General features: G+C 50.5%; 1 long non-coding RNA gene and 1 pseudogene across 1 annotated transcript; one reads left to right on the forward strand and one right to left on the reverse strand.

Moving 5' to 3' along the window:
• The first annotated feature begins 6,241 nt into the window (after positions 1 to 6,241).
• LOC119803108 lies at positions 6,242 to 8,775 on the forward strand. The gene is made up of 3 exons (XR_005283526.1): positions 6,242 to 6,592; positions 8,006 to 8,186; positions 8,543 to 8,775. It is a non-coding gene; the product is annotated as an uncharacterized LOC119803108 (long non-coding RNA).
• A 4,339-nt stretch (positions 8,776 to 13,114) lies between these two features.
• LOC121676953 lies at positions 13,115 to 15,915 on the reverse strand (annotated as a pseudogene).
• Positions 15,916 to 16,414: the final 499 nt, after the last annotated feature.

Here is a 16,414-nt window from a genome sequence, read left to right on the forward strand (position 1 = left end):
GAAACTAATGGGCCAAGTAGTGTTTAAATGAATACAGTTTGTGTGTTATTATTTCCGGGGGTTATCTAGCCATGCGGGAGCCAGGCGGGACGAAAAGCAGACCTGCCCGCAGCTCCTTCTACACTACATCTGTCTGTCTGTCTGTGTCCTCTGTAAGAAGCTGGCAGCCGTGAAGACAGTGTTCCCATCTCTTCTTGTTTATGGCTGAATCAGACAGGAGCGTGGGTACCCTGAAGACTTCTGACTAGGGGTTGCATCCGAAGTGGGGACGTCTTGAGGGACCAGTCCCTGGACCAGCCCGTACTGGAATCATCTTGCTGGTGTTGAAGAACCGGACGCACGGGGGATCCACACTGTGGTGTGAAGTTCTGCGGGAGCAACTCCCCCTTATCTTCTCTTGATGGTGAGTGTTAGAATCTTCCCTTCTAGAGACCGGGAAATGGCTCAACAGTAGGATGCTTGTTTTGAAAGCATGAGAACTCGAGATTTCCACTGCCCACATGAAAGCCAAGCGTCTTGGACAGTAGAGAAATGACGGCGGGGCGTGGGTGGCCAGTCTGTTGCCAAAATGTGGGCTTCAGGTCCAATGACTCTGTCTCAAAGCATGAGGTGGACAGTGATGGAAAGGCTCTTTCATGTCACCCTCTGGCCTCTATACGTGTGCACACACATGGATACACCACACACACACACACACACACACACACACACACACACACACGTCTCTTTTCTGACTGCTGGAGGTAGATAGAGCACTTTCTGTATTCATCCTACTGGCCATAAAGCAACAGAACTCGCTCCAGCAGCAGAACTGCAGTACAGCTGCAAAAAGTGAGAATTATTGTCACCAAGCAGGCCCCGCCCACTTTTCTTTCTCCAGCAGGCCTGTTGTTTCCTTTGCTGTTCCAACATTCTTCTGGGCTCCAGTGGGCTTCCGGGATGCAGGTCTGACTCAGCTGTTATCTGGGGTCCTTGTGGACCCTGTTTGGACTCCGACTCGAGGGGCTATGAGGTTGGGACCATATGCTGCAGCTCCCCAAAGATTCTCTCAATATCCTCAAGTTTTACCCGCAGGGATAAGAGGTGGCACAGCTGGCTTCTCCTCTGAGGCCCACTGGTCTAAGCTGGCAAGCACAATGTCCTGTTTCAGATTTATCTTTAATCGTGAACACACGAGAACGTGCATGCCCACAGAGGCTAGAGGTATTAGATCTCCCGGAGCTGCTGGAGGTCCAGGCAGTTGTGAGCCACCCAACCAGGGTGCTGGGATTCAGCCTCAGGTCCTCTGGAGAGCAGTGCTTAACTGCTGAACTCTCTGGTCCCAGCAGGGTTTTTCAGTTTGTTAGTTTATCTGTTAAGGTCTGCTCTATCAAGTAAATTGATTGTTGTTTTTGTTTGTTTTCCTTTTCAGAAGGCGATTGATCACCCCAAGGGTTAAAAGTCTTCGAAGGGAAAACCAAAAGTACCGGCAGACTGCTGTGCCCTGGTTTTACCCATGAAAGTTAAATGAGGGGAGGAATTCCAGTGACTTAACCGGAAAGACCTAGAAGTTTCCTGGCAGCTTGAACAGCGCCACCTCGGCACTGACGCTGGCGCACCTTATCAATGCCTTTCTTGGACTGAGTTTGGGTTGGAGTGCCTGACCACCGTGCGTGTCCCTTCACTATGCAGTGGCCGGAAGTCAGAGAGCTTCCGTGCCGCCCCCAAAGCTCTGCTGGAGTCAACGTGTAGGAAATGGCATTTTGGACTCACCCCTCCCCATCCCGTAGAGAAAATGAACCAGGGCTCCTGTAAACTGAATATCAGCTCCGGAGAAGCTAGGGGTAGAAGGTGAAGCCAGCCCAGCCCTGAGACTGGGGCCAGGGGCCAGGGGCCAGGTATGTGTTCCGAGGAGCCAGGTAGCCCTGCCAGACCGGTTCATCCAGACCCAACAAGGGCCTAGCTGGCAGGGGGTGGGGGTGAGGGGGTTGCAGTCGGAATTTACTTTCTTGTAAATTCCCGTGAGACCAACTGCCTTGTGGGCTTACAATTTTCTAGGCATGACAGGAAGACGAAACGTCTTCCCTCCCAGCATATGACTATATGTAATTTTTAAAAACAAAACCCAAACCGAACAGAAGAGGAGGGAGGCCCAGAGGGAAGAGGCCCTGAGGAACGGGGTAGGCACTGGGTGAGGAGAAGGAAAGAAGAGACTGAGACGGAGGAAGCTTCTCCTCCTTCCCTGCTGCCCACCCCACCCCACCCGACGCTTGTCTCTCCTCCCCCACATCTGCGGCCCAGATCTTCCTCAGCTATTCTGCCCTCCCCGTTTTCTCCGAAGGCTTCCTTCCTGGCACCACCACCCCCCACCGCTCCTGTTGGCTTCGCCCTCCCTGCCTTTCCAGACCAGCATCCCCAGTGCCAGCTGGCCAGGGAAGATGCCCACATCTCATCTCCACTCCTGCTAGGACCCTGCTCCTCTGCTTAGCTTAGCCTGCAGCTCTGTACCCACCCCAGCACGGGCACTGCACCCACCCCAGCACGGGCACTGCACCCACCCCAGCACGGGCACTGCACCCACCCCAGCACGGGCACTGCACCCACCCCAGCACGGGCACTGTACCCACCCCAGAACGGGCACTGCACACTCCCCAACACGGACACTGCACCCACCCCAACAAAGGCACTGTACCCACCCCCGCACGGGCACTGCACCCACCCCCGCACGGGCACTGCTCCTACCCCAGCACGGGCATTGCACCCACCCCAGCACACTCCCCAGCACCTGCACCCACCACAGCACGGACACTGTACCCCACCCCAGCACGGGCCCTGCACGCACCCCCGCACGGGCACTGCTCCTACCCCAGCACGGGCATTGCACCCACCCCAGCACCTGCACCCACCGCAGCACGGACACTGTACCCACCCCAGCACGGGCCCTGCACGCACCCCCAGCACCCGCACCCTCACTGGCATGCTCTTCCTTTTCTTCCGGGCAGTCACCCTGAGTGTCCTCAGGGGATCTGGGCGGGTTCTTGAGTTCCTGGGTCTCTTAGTACCCGGTCAGCACCTTCTCTCCTGGTTTGGACACACTTCCCATCAGTCCCCATGTTCCCCACTGCTTCTCCTTTCCGCTAGGGGAGGGGTCTAGCCTAGAGTGCTGCCTCCTCTCACCTGAGATGGAGTTCTCCCAGAGGTGGGCTCTGCCCTGTCTTCTGCTGTCCTCTTCTCTGGCTGCCCCTAGTGACTGTAGGAGCCAGCCACGATAAGCTAAATAGAAACAGACAAACAGACCACCCAAAGGAAGTTCTTTACTTCCAACCATTATCACCTGCCAGAGTAGGCTCAGCCATTGATAAGTTTAATTGAGGCCTGAGTCTCAGTAGTTTAACCTGAAGCAATACCTGGTTGCAGGAAGAACCACAAACTGAGATTACCGGAGCATCACCCAGGACACCCCTAGACAAACATCAGCCAACCAGGGGTCCTGAAACTTAGAAACCCCTCACCCCAACCTTTACTACTATAAAAACTCAACTCTAACTGAGCTCAGGGCTCTACAATTATTCCAATATGCTGGACACGTGGAGAGACTGAGTTTGCAAACTTGCATAAAATAAATGCTCTTTGCTTTTACATATGGGACTCAGTCTCCTTGTTGGTTTTGGGGGGACTTCGCGGATCTGGGCATAATAGTGACTTTTCTATATTCCCTTCCCAGCATGCACAGCCTGCTGGTGTTGGGTGGTTCCAAGAACAGCCTTAAGCATTGGCTCCAGGTTCGGACACAGCAGTGACAAGATGATGATGTAATTCTTTTTATTAAATTTATTTATTAAAAATTTCCACCCCCCCTCCTCCACTCCCCCTCCCTCCTCTGTCCAGAGAGCAGTAAGGGTTCCCTGCCCTGTGGGAAGTCCAAGTTCCTCCCCCCTCCATCCAGGTCTAGGAAGGTTAGCATCCAAACAGGCCAGGCCCCCACAAAGCCAGTATGTGTAGTAGGGTCCAAATCCCATGTCATTGTCCTTGGCTTCTCAGCAGCCCTCATTGTCTGCCGTGTTCAGGGAGACCGGTTTTATCTCATGCTTTTTCAGTCCCAGTCCCGCTGGGTTTGGTAAGCTCCGAATAGATCAGCCCCACCATCTCAGTGGGTGGGAGCACTCCTCGCAGTCCAGACTTCCTTGCTCATGTTTTCCCTCCTTCTGCTCCTCATTTGGACCTTGGACACTCAGTTCGGTGCACCAATGTGTGGCTCTGTCTTTATCTCCATCCACTGCCAGATGAAGGTTCTCTCACAGTCCTGACTTTCTTTCTCATGTTCTCCCTCCTTCTGCTTCTCGTCAGGACCTTGGGAGCTCAGTCCCGTGCTCCAGTGTGGGGCTCTGTCTCTAGCTCCATCCATCTCCAGATGAAGATTCAGTCCAGATGGAACTCCACTGCACCGGATCAGGGATTCCTGGCCTGATGATGTAATTCTTGATCACCACTGCAATAGCTTCTGCTCCTGCAGAGTGAGCTCCCGGATGCAGCCAGATTTCACAGTCCACACGGTGGCCCCCTGGGACCCCCCCACCCAGTAACTATCCATAAATGCCAATGTCTGTTCATCCTTGATGAAAAGGTTGTTTCCATCAGTCCCCTCCAGGGCCACGGAGAGTCACAGGCACAATGACACAGATGTATTGTGACCCAGGCACAGGGACTCCAGGACAGTGGTACAGAGGGTGAGGAGTGGGTCATGCAGGGGCAGCACCACAGGTGACCCTCAGCCATCCAAGCAACTTTGGTTAACTGGTGGATTGCACGTGTGATGACTACCATCTTAGAGGCAGCGGAGGAGCAACCTCTGTAAGAATGCCTGGCAATTACTTCCAGCCTCTCAGTAGGATCCAGGGCATCTTGGGCCCCAGGGCCGGGACTCTCCGGCCTTCCTCCTAATCAGCAGCATGTGTCCCAGCTGTTGTCTGCTCAGTATAGAAAGGAAACCACGGGTCATCAAACAAAATGCTCAGAGACTTCAGGGCACACCTGGAAGCTCAGACTCATTGTAGTTCCCTCCAAGGTGTCAAGGTAACACCCCAAAAATCTCTCCTGAATGCCTGTTGTGAAGCCAACAAGGCCACTTCAGCTTTCAGCCCAAGGGCAGCAGAGAGAGGACTGTAATATTCTGGCTCTTTAAGAGACAAGCCATGCCCACTCCCTTCCTCCTTGCAGCCTCTGCCCCACTCTCCTCTCTTCCTGTCCCCTCTCTGGGAGAGGCAGCTTCTGCCTCTCTCCCCACTTCTCTGCTCTCCCTCCTGTCTCTCTTTCCTCTTCTCCCCCCTCTCTCTCCTCTCCCCTTTTTCCTTCCCCTCCTTCCTTCCCCTCCATAACCCACCTAATAAATATCTAACTTTACATGGTGTGCCTGTCTCTCTCACCCGCCCGCTGCAGTCACAGGGAGCCTGCCTCGTGGTCTCATGTGCCCTCCCTGCTTGGGACCCCGGCAGCTAGCAGAAAACCCATCTGCATGGTGTGCCTATCTGTCTGCCCCTTGCCCACCCACTGCCCACATGGCTAGCAGCCGGGGACACCCCGGGGAACCAGCCACCTTGGTTTGTGGGGACCCTCAGCAAATCCATAACAATGACCCTGAGGGAGGCAGGCTAGCTCAGCTTTCAGAGGCACGTCTTTAAATGCTGCTGGTGGTCAGGACATCTTTGCTTCTAGCTAATGACAAGTTGTCTGCTTTTTTCTGGGTGGTCAGGGTGGAAGCCAGGGTCTTGTGCAGAACCCCTGAGCCCCCTCCCCCATCCCCTAATGATGACTTTGGTAGGTGGCCATGTTTTCTGGCTTGGCTCTTTAATCTCTGAATTATGTCTCCCTGTTAAGGTGGCAACTCAGGATACTCATTTCCAAAATGCAGCGTGACTGGCCTTGGTTGTGGTTTCCTTCTTAGCAGGCAGAAGGATGAACGATCACTCTTGAGCATTGCTGGGCTTCTGTGTGGAGGGTAGGCAGGGAGTGCAGATCGCTGGAACACATGGCGGACACAGAGACACACAGATGAGTTGTCGACAGCAGTCAGGGAAGGTGTCCCGGAGGAAGGGAGGATTGAGCCCTGAATTTGGCCCCCAGCTTGGGAAGAAGGGCACCCAGGGAGAGGAGCCTGCTTCTGGGTAAAAGAGGCAAGACCTGGCAAGGACTGGTGGCATGGGCCCCGGGTGGGAGGAAAAGAGGGATTGAGGGGGCGTGCATCATTCTTTCATGCATAGGAGCCTGCTTATAAGCATCAGACATGCCCTGTGGTGGCCGCCCTGGAGAAGGAAGCAGCCCTGGTGGTAGTGAGAGCAGGAGTGCCCAGAGGGCCACCTCCCCTGCGGCGCCATCAGCTCTGAGAGTTGAGACCCAGGGTGTGCAGCGGTGGGGACAGAGGCTGTCCACAGATGTGCCGCCTATGACCGAAGGCCCCAACGCCCCGGTGATGGCAACCACTGTGGGAGGAAGACCACTGGGCACCAATGGCTGTGGCAGATGACAAGGCCTGGGCCAGCATGTGCCGGGTGGGGTGGCAGCTGGCCGTTGAGGTCCACTGTGGTTTGGAGCAAGCTGGCCAGACTGGAAGACTAAGGTATGTAAGTAACAGTGCCTGGCCTTGCAGAGCAGGGTGGGCTGGGTAGGCACCATAGAGCTCTATGGTCAGGAGTGATCTTCCTAACCCAGTGACCTCTGGGTAGTGCATACCCAGGGGGCAGGAGAAACGGAAGCTTGTATGGAAACATGCTGGCAGTAAAATGCATGCGTCTCCAGTCAGGGCCCTTACAAGGAGGAGGGTGAGGGGCTGAGTTGGTCCCCCAGTTCCTGTGACCTTGGTATGTTAGATCCACTTGGGTGACAGAAGGGCCTGGACTGTGTGTAGGTGGTGCTGGAGCCCCATGGTGCCCACCTGCCCGAGACCCCGGCAAGTTCAAGGTGCCTTCTCACCTCACAGCACCATGGTTCCCTGCGCCTAAAACTTGGGTGACAACCTTCATAGTACATTAAGTAGCAGCGAGGATAAGGATGTCCTTCATAAACAACAGGCCAAAAGGAAAACAGTGAACTTGGTCAGAGTTTTCTGTGCCATGGGATTGAGATGAAAAGATTCGGGATGAACTACTCATTATTATGCTAAAGATGGATGACCATGTGGACACAAGGTCACATACAAGTTGTGACCTAATATAACAGACAGAGGGGGAACCCAGAAATGTGTGACCGCTGCTGTGGTCAAACACCACAATCAAGGCAGTTTATAGAGTTAATAGTTTATTTGGGCTTACGGTTCCAGACTAAGAGTCTATCACCAGGGCTGGAGAGATGGCTCAGTGGTTAAGAGCATTGCCTGCTCTTCCAAAGGTCCTGAGTTCAATTCCCAGCAACCACATGGTGGCTCACAACCATCTGTAATGAGGTCTGGTGCCCTCTTCTAGCCTGCAGTCATAGATGTAGACAGAATATTTTATACATAATAAATTAAAAAAAAGAGTCTATCACCATCAGGGCTGGGAGGCACAACAGCAGGCAGGGACAGGAACAGGAGCTGAGAGCTCCCGTCTTGAACCACCAGCAAGACCGGGTGAGCAAACTGGAAGTAGAGAGAGGCCTTAAGCTCTCAAAGCTGGCCTCAATGGCATACTTCCTCCTACAAGGCTGTGCCTCCTCAGCCTGGGAACCAGCTATTCCAATGCCCAAGACTATAGGAGACATTTCTCATCCAAACCACCACAGCCTGTCCATCCAGATTCTTCTGTGTTACATTTTTAAATGACCCTGTTACTTGACAGAAACAACTTGAAGGAGAAGCAACACGTTTTGTTCCCTGTGTTAGAGAGTTCATGGCTGCTTAGCCCCGTAAGCCTGCGCGGAGCATCGTGGAGGCAGGAGTGCATGGGGAAGACTGTTCACCTTGTGGTGGGCAAAAAGCAGAGCGAGGAAGGGACAGGCATGGACCCAACAACCAACTACCTCAAACTCCTAATGTTTTCATCTCCTCTTAAAATAGTGCTACCAGCTGGGGCTCAAACGGTCAACATGTGAAAGAATTTCACACAGAAACTGCAATGCTGGCCTCTCTATGCAGCCTTCCTCTCAGGAACAGACAGGATCCTTCTGGACATCTTCTGATGGACAATCACACAGCGTAGCCCGGGGGAACTGCTTTATGACAGTTCTCACACAGAAAGGTACGGAAAACAGCGGGCGTTGGTCTTCAGCTGGTGGGGATTGACCCCAGGGACTAGTGTGTGCTTTGGCATGAGATACATATCCAGTCCTGGGGGCCTAAGTTCAGGCTTTATGACTGACTCTGTAGAAAGTGTTGTATTTATGACCCCCTGAGGAAAGAGACATTCTACTTTCTAGTTTACCTCACGAGACAATGCCAGATGAGAGGCGGGAAGTGAGCCACTGCCTTTGACGCCTTCATTCTGGGACATCATTTTCTGAGCCCCAATAACATCAGGCTTCTAGAAGGTTCCAGAACTGTGGAGCAGGAAACAGGGTTTGACATTTTTTTTTTCTCGTCTTCTCTCCCTGCTAGTGGCCTCTTGCAGATGGAGAGCAGCTGCCATCTGCACAGAATCCATCATCCTGCCGCCGCGGGAAAGATGGGAGGATTTTAGCGTGGGACGGAGCACCGCAGTGTGATTCAAATTGCAAGAAGGTGACAAGAATGATGGTGTCTTCGAGAGGCTCATCCAGGAAGCTGATGGCACCGTGCGGCACTGCAGCCTGACCCCGAGATGATGCTGCAGCTTTATAGTGGCAGGGTCCCCTCCCTGAATACGTGACTGGGGCTGCCTCTTAAAAATAGGACTAAGAACGTAGGGAGCAAAGACTCTCCCTGCACACAGGCCATCCTTGGAGACTAAGCCAAGCTGACTGTCTGTGCAGGGAGGGGACACTCCTCAAACTTACTCCTTCTCAAAACAACCTATCTTAAAAGGGCTGTCAGTCATACCCTGGGACATTCCAAAACTGGCCCACCTGGGCCTCAAGCCTGGCATTTCATCTTAGGTTCATAGTAAGGAGTGTCCGGTACCTGGAGGAAATGAACCCTGCTGCCTACCTACAAAGGCTGACAGGAAATGTCACTCCCAAGTGACCACTGGACAATGGCCCTAAATCCACAGTTTTGGCTTTGAGAACCTATATGCCATTCTTTGCATACAAAACCTAGAACAGACACCAAATGTTTTTATCCAGAGGCCAGAGAACAGTGGGATGTCTATGTGGGGGCTATACTCAGAGTGTAGCAAATTAGGGTGTCGTGTCTTTATATGAAGGTGTCTTGAGCCATGGACACACAAACTGGCTTCCCTCTAGGGTTCTTAGTCGCCTTCATGGTGACTGTGACAGACTTGGAACGTGATTCACTGACGGCACTCTTGGCCATTCAAGCTCTGTGGCACTGGCAATGCAGGGCTCCAAGCTTCCTTGCAGGGTGGCAGCTGTAGGGTGGAAACCCCCTCTACCAGCTGGCTGTCTGTCCAAGCAGGCTGGTAGGTGTGGCTCATGGCAGACTGAGCTGTTGGCACACCCTTGCCAGGTCCGCAGGGGAGAAATGCCATTCGGCCAAGGATTACCAGGAAGTATGAGCTGGCACTTCAGCTTATATATCCTTGGATGCCAGAGCTATGGGCTGTTGCTGAATGTCGTGTGTGGATGTGTTCGCTAGAGAGGGCTTTCTCACAGGTGACTGCATCTTCTGGAATTCTCTGTCCTAGTCGCTCCTGGACAAGATGACCTGGTGTGTATGGATTAGGAGTGGATGGAGGTGGTGTGGGAAGAAAGGGAGGGGAGTGTGAAGAAGGGAGGGAGGGGGAACTGGGATTGGTATGTAAAATAAAAAGATTGTTTTAAAAATAAAAATAAAATTAAAAAAATAAAGAATTTAAAAAGGTGATTGTAGATGGGTTTTTCTCTGGGCTGCCAGCTCACACACACAAAAAAGGACACAGAGACTTATAATTAAATATAAAAACTCAGTCTACAGCTTAGGCTTGTCCTACTAGCTCTTGTAACTTAAATTAAGCCATTTCTATTCATCTGCGTGCTGCCATGTGACTTGAGGCTTTTACTGCTCCTCCTGCATGTCTTGCTCTTCTGTGTCTGGCTCTCAACCCCGCCTTTCTTCTTCCCAGAGATCTCTTTGTCCAGAAGTTCCACCTATACCACCTGCCTAGCTATTGGCCATTTAACTTTTTATTAAACCAATCACAGTGACGCATATTCACACAGCATAAAGGAATATTCTATAACAGGTGGTCACCTTTGACTTTGGAAGGAAATCCTCCCCTGAAGGTGGCAGGGCTGCCAGTCCGATCTAGACTCCCAGTCTCTAGCTCTCTCACAAGACCCTAGGTTGTAGCTGGGCAGTGGTGGCGCATGCCTTTAATCCCAGCACTTGGGAGGCAGAGGCAGGCGGATCTCTGTGAGTTTGAGGCCAGCCTGGTCTACAAGAGCTAGTTCAAGGACAGACTCCAGAGCTAGTTCCAGGACAGGCTCCAAAGCTACCAGGAAACTATGTCCTGAAAAACAAAACAAAGACCCTAGGTTGTTTGGAGATAGAGTCTTGCTATGTTGCACAGCCTGATTTCCAAATGCCATCTTCCTATCCCAGTCAGGGTGCTGGGATTGCAGATGTGGGCCACACCCACTGCAAGCCTCTAGAGCTGCCAGGATGCCTTGCTGTTTAAGCCATCCACTATGTGAGATTTTTCTGGGTACTTTCATCTGGAAGTCTGCCTAACCTACCTAGATTGCATGCACATACAGCAAAAGGGAAACACTTGGGAAGGCTGAGCAGAGATGAGGGAGCTGTCTACTCTCACAAAATGCTCTGCGTTACTCTTACAACCCATGAGGAGACGTTACACAGCCAAGATACCCCACCACTGCCCTAATCAGGGAGTGTGCACAAAGATTCCAGGCTGTAGGCTCCTCCCCACATCCCCAGGAAGCTGACAGTGGACTCAGACCTCCCCTCTGCTCTCTCGTGGCATGCCCCATGTCCTGGGTCCTCGGACCCTGGAGTACAAAAAAGGGGCCCACCTGTGAACATTTGTAGTTTATGTACTGAATATGGTGCTACTAAATGTGGAAATTGGGAGGCAGGTAACGAAGTCTTAGTAGGAACATTCAGTTATGCTTACTCAAGTAGCAGCCCAGGCCTCCTCAGGTCTCAAGCTTTGCTTTCTGACACTTCATCCTTAGGCTGTTAGACACTTGTTAACATATCAGTCAGGGTTCTCCAGAGTCACAGAACTTATGGGAATTTACTGGAACTTACTGGAATACAGGCTGCAGTCCAACAATGGCTAGTTATGAATGGAAAGTCCAAGTCTTTAGCAGCTGCTCAGTCCTGCGAGGCTGGATGGCTCAGCTGGCCTGCTGGGATATCGGAGAAGGAATGGATGGGCTGAGGGGCTGAGGGAGGTGAGGACAAGCAGGTGAAGAACACCCTTCTTCCACTGTCCTTAAACAGGCTTCCAGGAGAAGGTGTGGCCAAGATTAAAAGTGTGATCTAGTGCAGGAAGCTGATTTGCCGGCTGCCATTACAAGATGGCGCCGAACCCCTGCACAACCGAGTAAACAACTCCATATTAGGCAAGGCTGTAGACAGAACCTCTCGCATGCGCAGTAGTGCGCAGTAATCATGGCCAATCCCGTGGCCTGGGGGGGGGGAGACATCGAAAGACGAGCGTGTAGCCAATCCAGGCACGACCCGTGTCCGCTGTCCCTATTTAAGCAGCTGCCGTTTAGTCCTGGGGGCCCCTCGCTTCCTGCTCTCCCTTCAACCAAGAGGCTCCAATAAAGCGTGATTTGAGAAGAATCCTCGACTGGTGGTTGTTCTTCCCTGCTGGTCAAGGGGGTTCGCCGCAATCTAGATTAAAGGCATGTTGTCTTCTTGCCTCAAGATCTGGATCACAAGCATGCCCTCCATCTCTGGCTTATAGTTCATTCCAGATATAGGCAAGTTGACAACCAGGAATAGCCATCACAATTCACCCCCTGTCAATCGGACACACAATCATATTATGTCCTTATTAACTTCCAAATGAAAAACAAAACCGGGTCATAACAACACCTAGACATAATAGACCCACCCCACGCATAATCACAAACACATTATATATTTAATCAGGTCATAATTACGCCTAACATGATGTAACGATCCCTCATTCAATCACGAACATATTATAAATTTAGAATAGTTGTAATGTTCTTGGGAGACATCCTTTCTAACATGTTAACCACTGATATTCTCTTAATTGATGTTACAACATATGATAAGGAAATTGAAAGAAAACATGAATATCTGAACAAAAACCTTCATAACAAAATATAACAGAAACACATCAGTTACAATCCTTGTTTCTGCAGCTGTCACGTGGCCTTAGCTGGTATTTATGACTACCTTCCTCTACCACCCGTTCTGTATTTCCTACACCCTCTGCAAGTACCTCAGCAGGCCTTGGGGCTTTTCCTGGAGGAGTGAACCATACCTTCATTCCTGATGGGTCTGTGCCCTTTGTCAACCTGCCTTGATTGGGATGTTGTGGTTTCCCATTGACTTTAACCACAGAATATGGTAGCACCAAGAGATGCCCTAAAGGATCATGGGCACTCCGGACATAATCCTTCTTGCCTCCATTGTGGAGAGGCAATCCAATTTCCCCATGGCAATCTGGATCTATCATCCCTAACACTTATTACCTTCTTAACCTGTTGGTTTAAGAGCATCAGAAGTTCAAAGTTAGCTGGGCGGTGGTGGCACACGTCTTTAATCCCAGCACTTAGGAAGCAAAAGCAGGCAGATCTCTGTGAGTTCAAGGTCATCCTGGTCTACAGGAGTTAGGTCCAGGACAGGCTCCAAAGTCACAGAAAAATCTGCCTGGGGAGGGGAGGAAGAAAGTCCAAAGTGACCAGGGGGAAGAAAGTCTGAGCTTCCAGTTCAGAGGCATTCTAAAAGCACAAATGGTGTTTTGCAGAAAAGACAAATCCATATCCAGAATAAGGATCTACTCCAGTACAGAGTAAGCAAATCCATAACCAGAAAAAAGGATCTACTTCAGTACAGAGTAAGCAAATCTATATCCAGACTAAGTATCTACTCCAGTGTAGCAATCTGCTACCAGGTCGCTGGCTGGTCACCCTGGGGAATGGTGCCATATCTGGTGTTGGTCTCTGCTGCTGGCAGATCTAGCACTCAGCAGCAGCTGTAGCCAGGTCAGCCTTGGTGATGGCAGACCATGTTGCTGAGCCCATGCATAACCCCCATCTCTCTGCCACTATGGCCACTTTGTTCGTGGACCCACTGGGCAATGACAGGGATGGCTAAGGAAAGAGACTGACTGTCCACAGAATGAGTCATCTTATCTACTTGATTACTGAACTCCTCTCAGCTGGTCACCTTTCGATGAGCATTGACATGGGACACAATGATCTTCACATCCTTTGCCCATTTGGAGAGAGATGTATCCACATACCTCTTGCCCAGATGTCTTTCTCACCCCTTTTCCTAATCACGCTCTTTCCAAGTCCCTGACCATACAGGCAATTGTTGGCACATGGATATAACTGTTCACTCTACATCTGGCCTTCTCTCCTTCCAAACAAACTGTATGACCATGTATACTGCCCAAAGTTCTGCTATGAAGATTTCCCTTTGCCATATCTTTCAGAGTTGTCCTAGAAAAGGGGTTGTAATGCTGCAGCTGTCCACTTCTGGGTGGTGCCTGCCTAACGTGCAGAGCCATTTGCAAACCCTAGTCTTCTCTTCCTCAACCAGTCACACAGAACATCCCGCGAGGCTACAGCTGCATGCTTGGCAACAGACAGCATTGTATCAGGAGTAGAAACCGTAAGCATTTGGGCAACGTCTTCATGTAGCTTGCTTGTGTCTGTAGGACCTGCTCAGGCCTGGTCTCATAAACACCACTTCCATTTGATAACAGGTTGCTGCTATTATGAGTCAGATAACACCCCACTCACGATGGACAATTCAGGTCACATAGTAACTTGGCGGCCATTGTCAAATGTTCAGTTTCCACTAAGGCCCAATAGCAGACCAAGAGTCATATTTCAAAGGGAGAATAGTTGTCCGCAGATGATGGCAGAGCCTTGTTCCAAAATCCCAAAGGTCTCTTCGGTGTTACCCTATAGGTGTATAGGGGGTCTAAAAAGGACTCCAAACAGCACCCCTATCTGCCACTGACACCTCGAGTACAATAGGCTCTGCCAGATCATATGGTTGAGGCAGTAGAGTAGCCTGAACAGCAGCCGGGACCTGTTGAAGAACCTTCTCCTGTTCCAGGCCCCACACAAAGCTAGCAGCTTTCCGAGTCACTTAGTAAATGGGCCAGAGTAACACAGCCAAGTGGAGATGGTGCTGTCTTCTGAATCCAAAGAGGCCCAGTAAACTTGTGCTTCTTTCTTGGTGATGGGAGGAGTCATGTGCAATCACTTCACCTTAGAAGGACTATCTCTGCATGCCCCACACCACTGGACTCCTAAGAATTTCACAGAGTGTAGAAGGCCCTTGAGTTTCGGTTGGTTCCCATCCTCTGACACATGGATGTGTTATCAAGAAGTTCAAAGTGGTTGCTACCTCCTGCTCTCTTGGTCCAATAAACATAACGTCACCAACATTGTATACTAGTGTAATATGTTGTGGAAGAGAGAGACGATCAAGATCCCTTCTACCTAAGTTATGACACAGTGCTGAGGAATGAATATATCCTCGAGGCAAAACAGTAAAGGTATACTGCTGGCCTTGTTAACCAAAAGCAAATTGCTTCTGGTGGTCCTTATGTACTGAGAAAAGTGCATCTGCTAGGTCAACAGCTGCACACCACGTACCAGGAGACGTGTTAATCTACTCAAGTAAGGATACCACATCTGGTGCAGCAGCTGCAATCAGTCACTACCTGGCTGAGTTTTCCATAGTTAACTGTCATTCTTTATGTGCATCTGTCTTCTGCACTGGCCAGATAGGAGAGTTAAAGCGAGATGTGGTAGGACCCACCTCCCTGCATCTTTCAAGTCCTTGATGGTGGCACTAGTTTCTGCAGTTCCTCCAGGGATGCCATACTGTTTTCTATGGCAGAGGGAACTCCAAAGACCTCCATTTAGCCTTTCCAACCATAACAGCTCTCACTCCACAGGTCAGGGAACAAATATGAGAATTCTGCCCAACTTCTAAGTATATCTATCCCAATTACACATTCTGAAACTGGGAAAACAAGCACAAGATGACTTAGGGGACCTACTGGGCCTACTATGAGTCTGACTTCAGGCAAATCTCCATTACCTGATCTCCACGAGCCCCTACTTTAACTGGAGGACCACAGTGTTTCTTGGGGTCTCCCAGAATCATCATCAATTTAAAACCAATATCCAACAGACCCTGGAAAGTCTGATTGTTTGCTTTCCCTCAGTGTACAGTTACCTGTAAAAGGTCATAGGTTCCTCTGTGAAAGCACTGGAGAAAGGCTAACAGTAAAACTTTTGGGGGCTGGAGAGATGGCTCAGAGGTTAAGAGCATTGCCTGCTCTTCCAAAGGTCCTGAGTTCAATTCCCAGCAACCACATGGTGGCTCACAACCATCTGTAATGGAGTCTGGTGCCCTCTTCTGGCCTACAGGCATACACACAGGCAGAATACTAATAAATAAATATTTAAAAGAAAAAAAAAACTTTTGGGCATCTACCAGGGTCCTTCCTCAGGGAAACCTGGTCATCTCTTCATTCTGGGTCTGAAAACTGGCTCAAGTCTGGAAACTGATTCACTGACCAAGACTGTCTTTTGCCACAACCCAATGCAGTCTTTCATTTGAGAATTTTTCTGGTTACGCAGATAAAACAGAAGTGCAGCAGACTTCTTAATCTATTTCATACCTGGTAACACCATGATTGATTAGCCAGCACCAAAGGTCCGTATGAGTCATGCCACTATAAAATTCACCTTGCTTGTGTTGACCATTACAGTTTAGGCCATTATGAACATTCTACTTTGCCCATCATGATAACCATGGTCACCTTGCCTCTGGGGATTCAACGATGTCACCTGGCTCCTGCTACCTTGGGGCCCAATTAAACCCATTGCATTTAATTCGTCCAACTGAGCAGCAGCATCTCCAACTGTAAGGGCGACAGCAAAGCTTTTTGCATCTTAGAGGATCCATGAAGGGCGCATCTTCTGGGCACTCCCATTGTGGAGGATTAGGTTTTACATAGTGAATCAATTCACTCTAGCATGGCAATTGCCCTGAGTCTTAAAATCCCTTCATCAACATTAAGTCAAGGGATATTAGGCATCTCCAACTCCTTTTGAGCAGACCAGCTTCTGATAAACAATTCAGCCAATCCTTCAACCAAGCTTTTCTCCTTTTTAAACTGTATGAGCTTCC

The sequence above is a fragment of the Arvicola amphibius genome, chromosome 12 (genome assembly GCF_903992535.2).
Source record: "Arvicola amphibius chromosome 12, mArvAmp1.2, whole genome shotgun sequence".
Lineage (NCBI taxonomy): Eukaryota > Metazoa > Chordata > Mammalia > Rodentia > Cricetidae > Arvicola > Arvicola amphibius.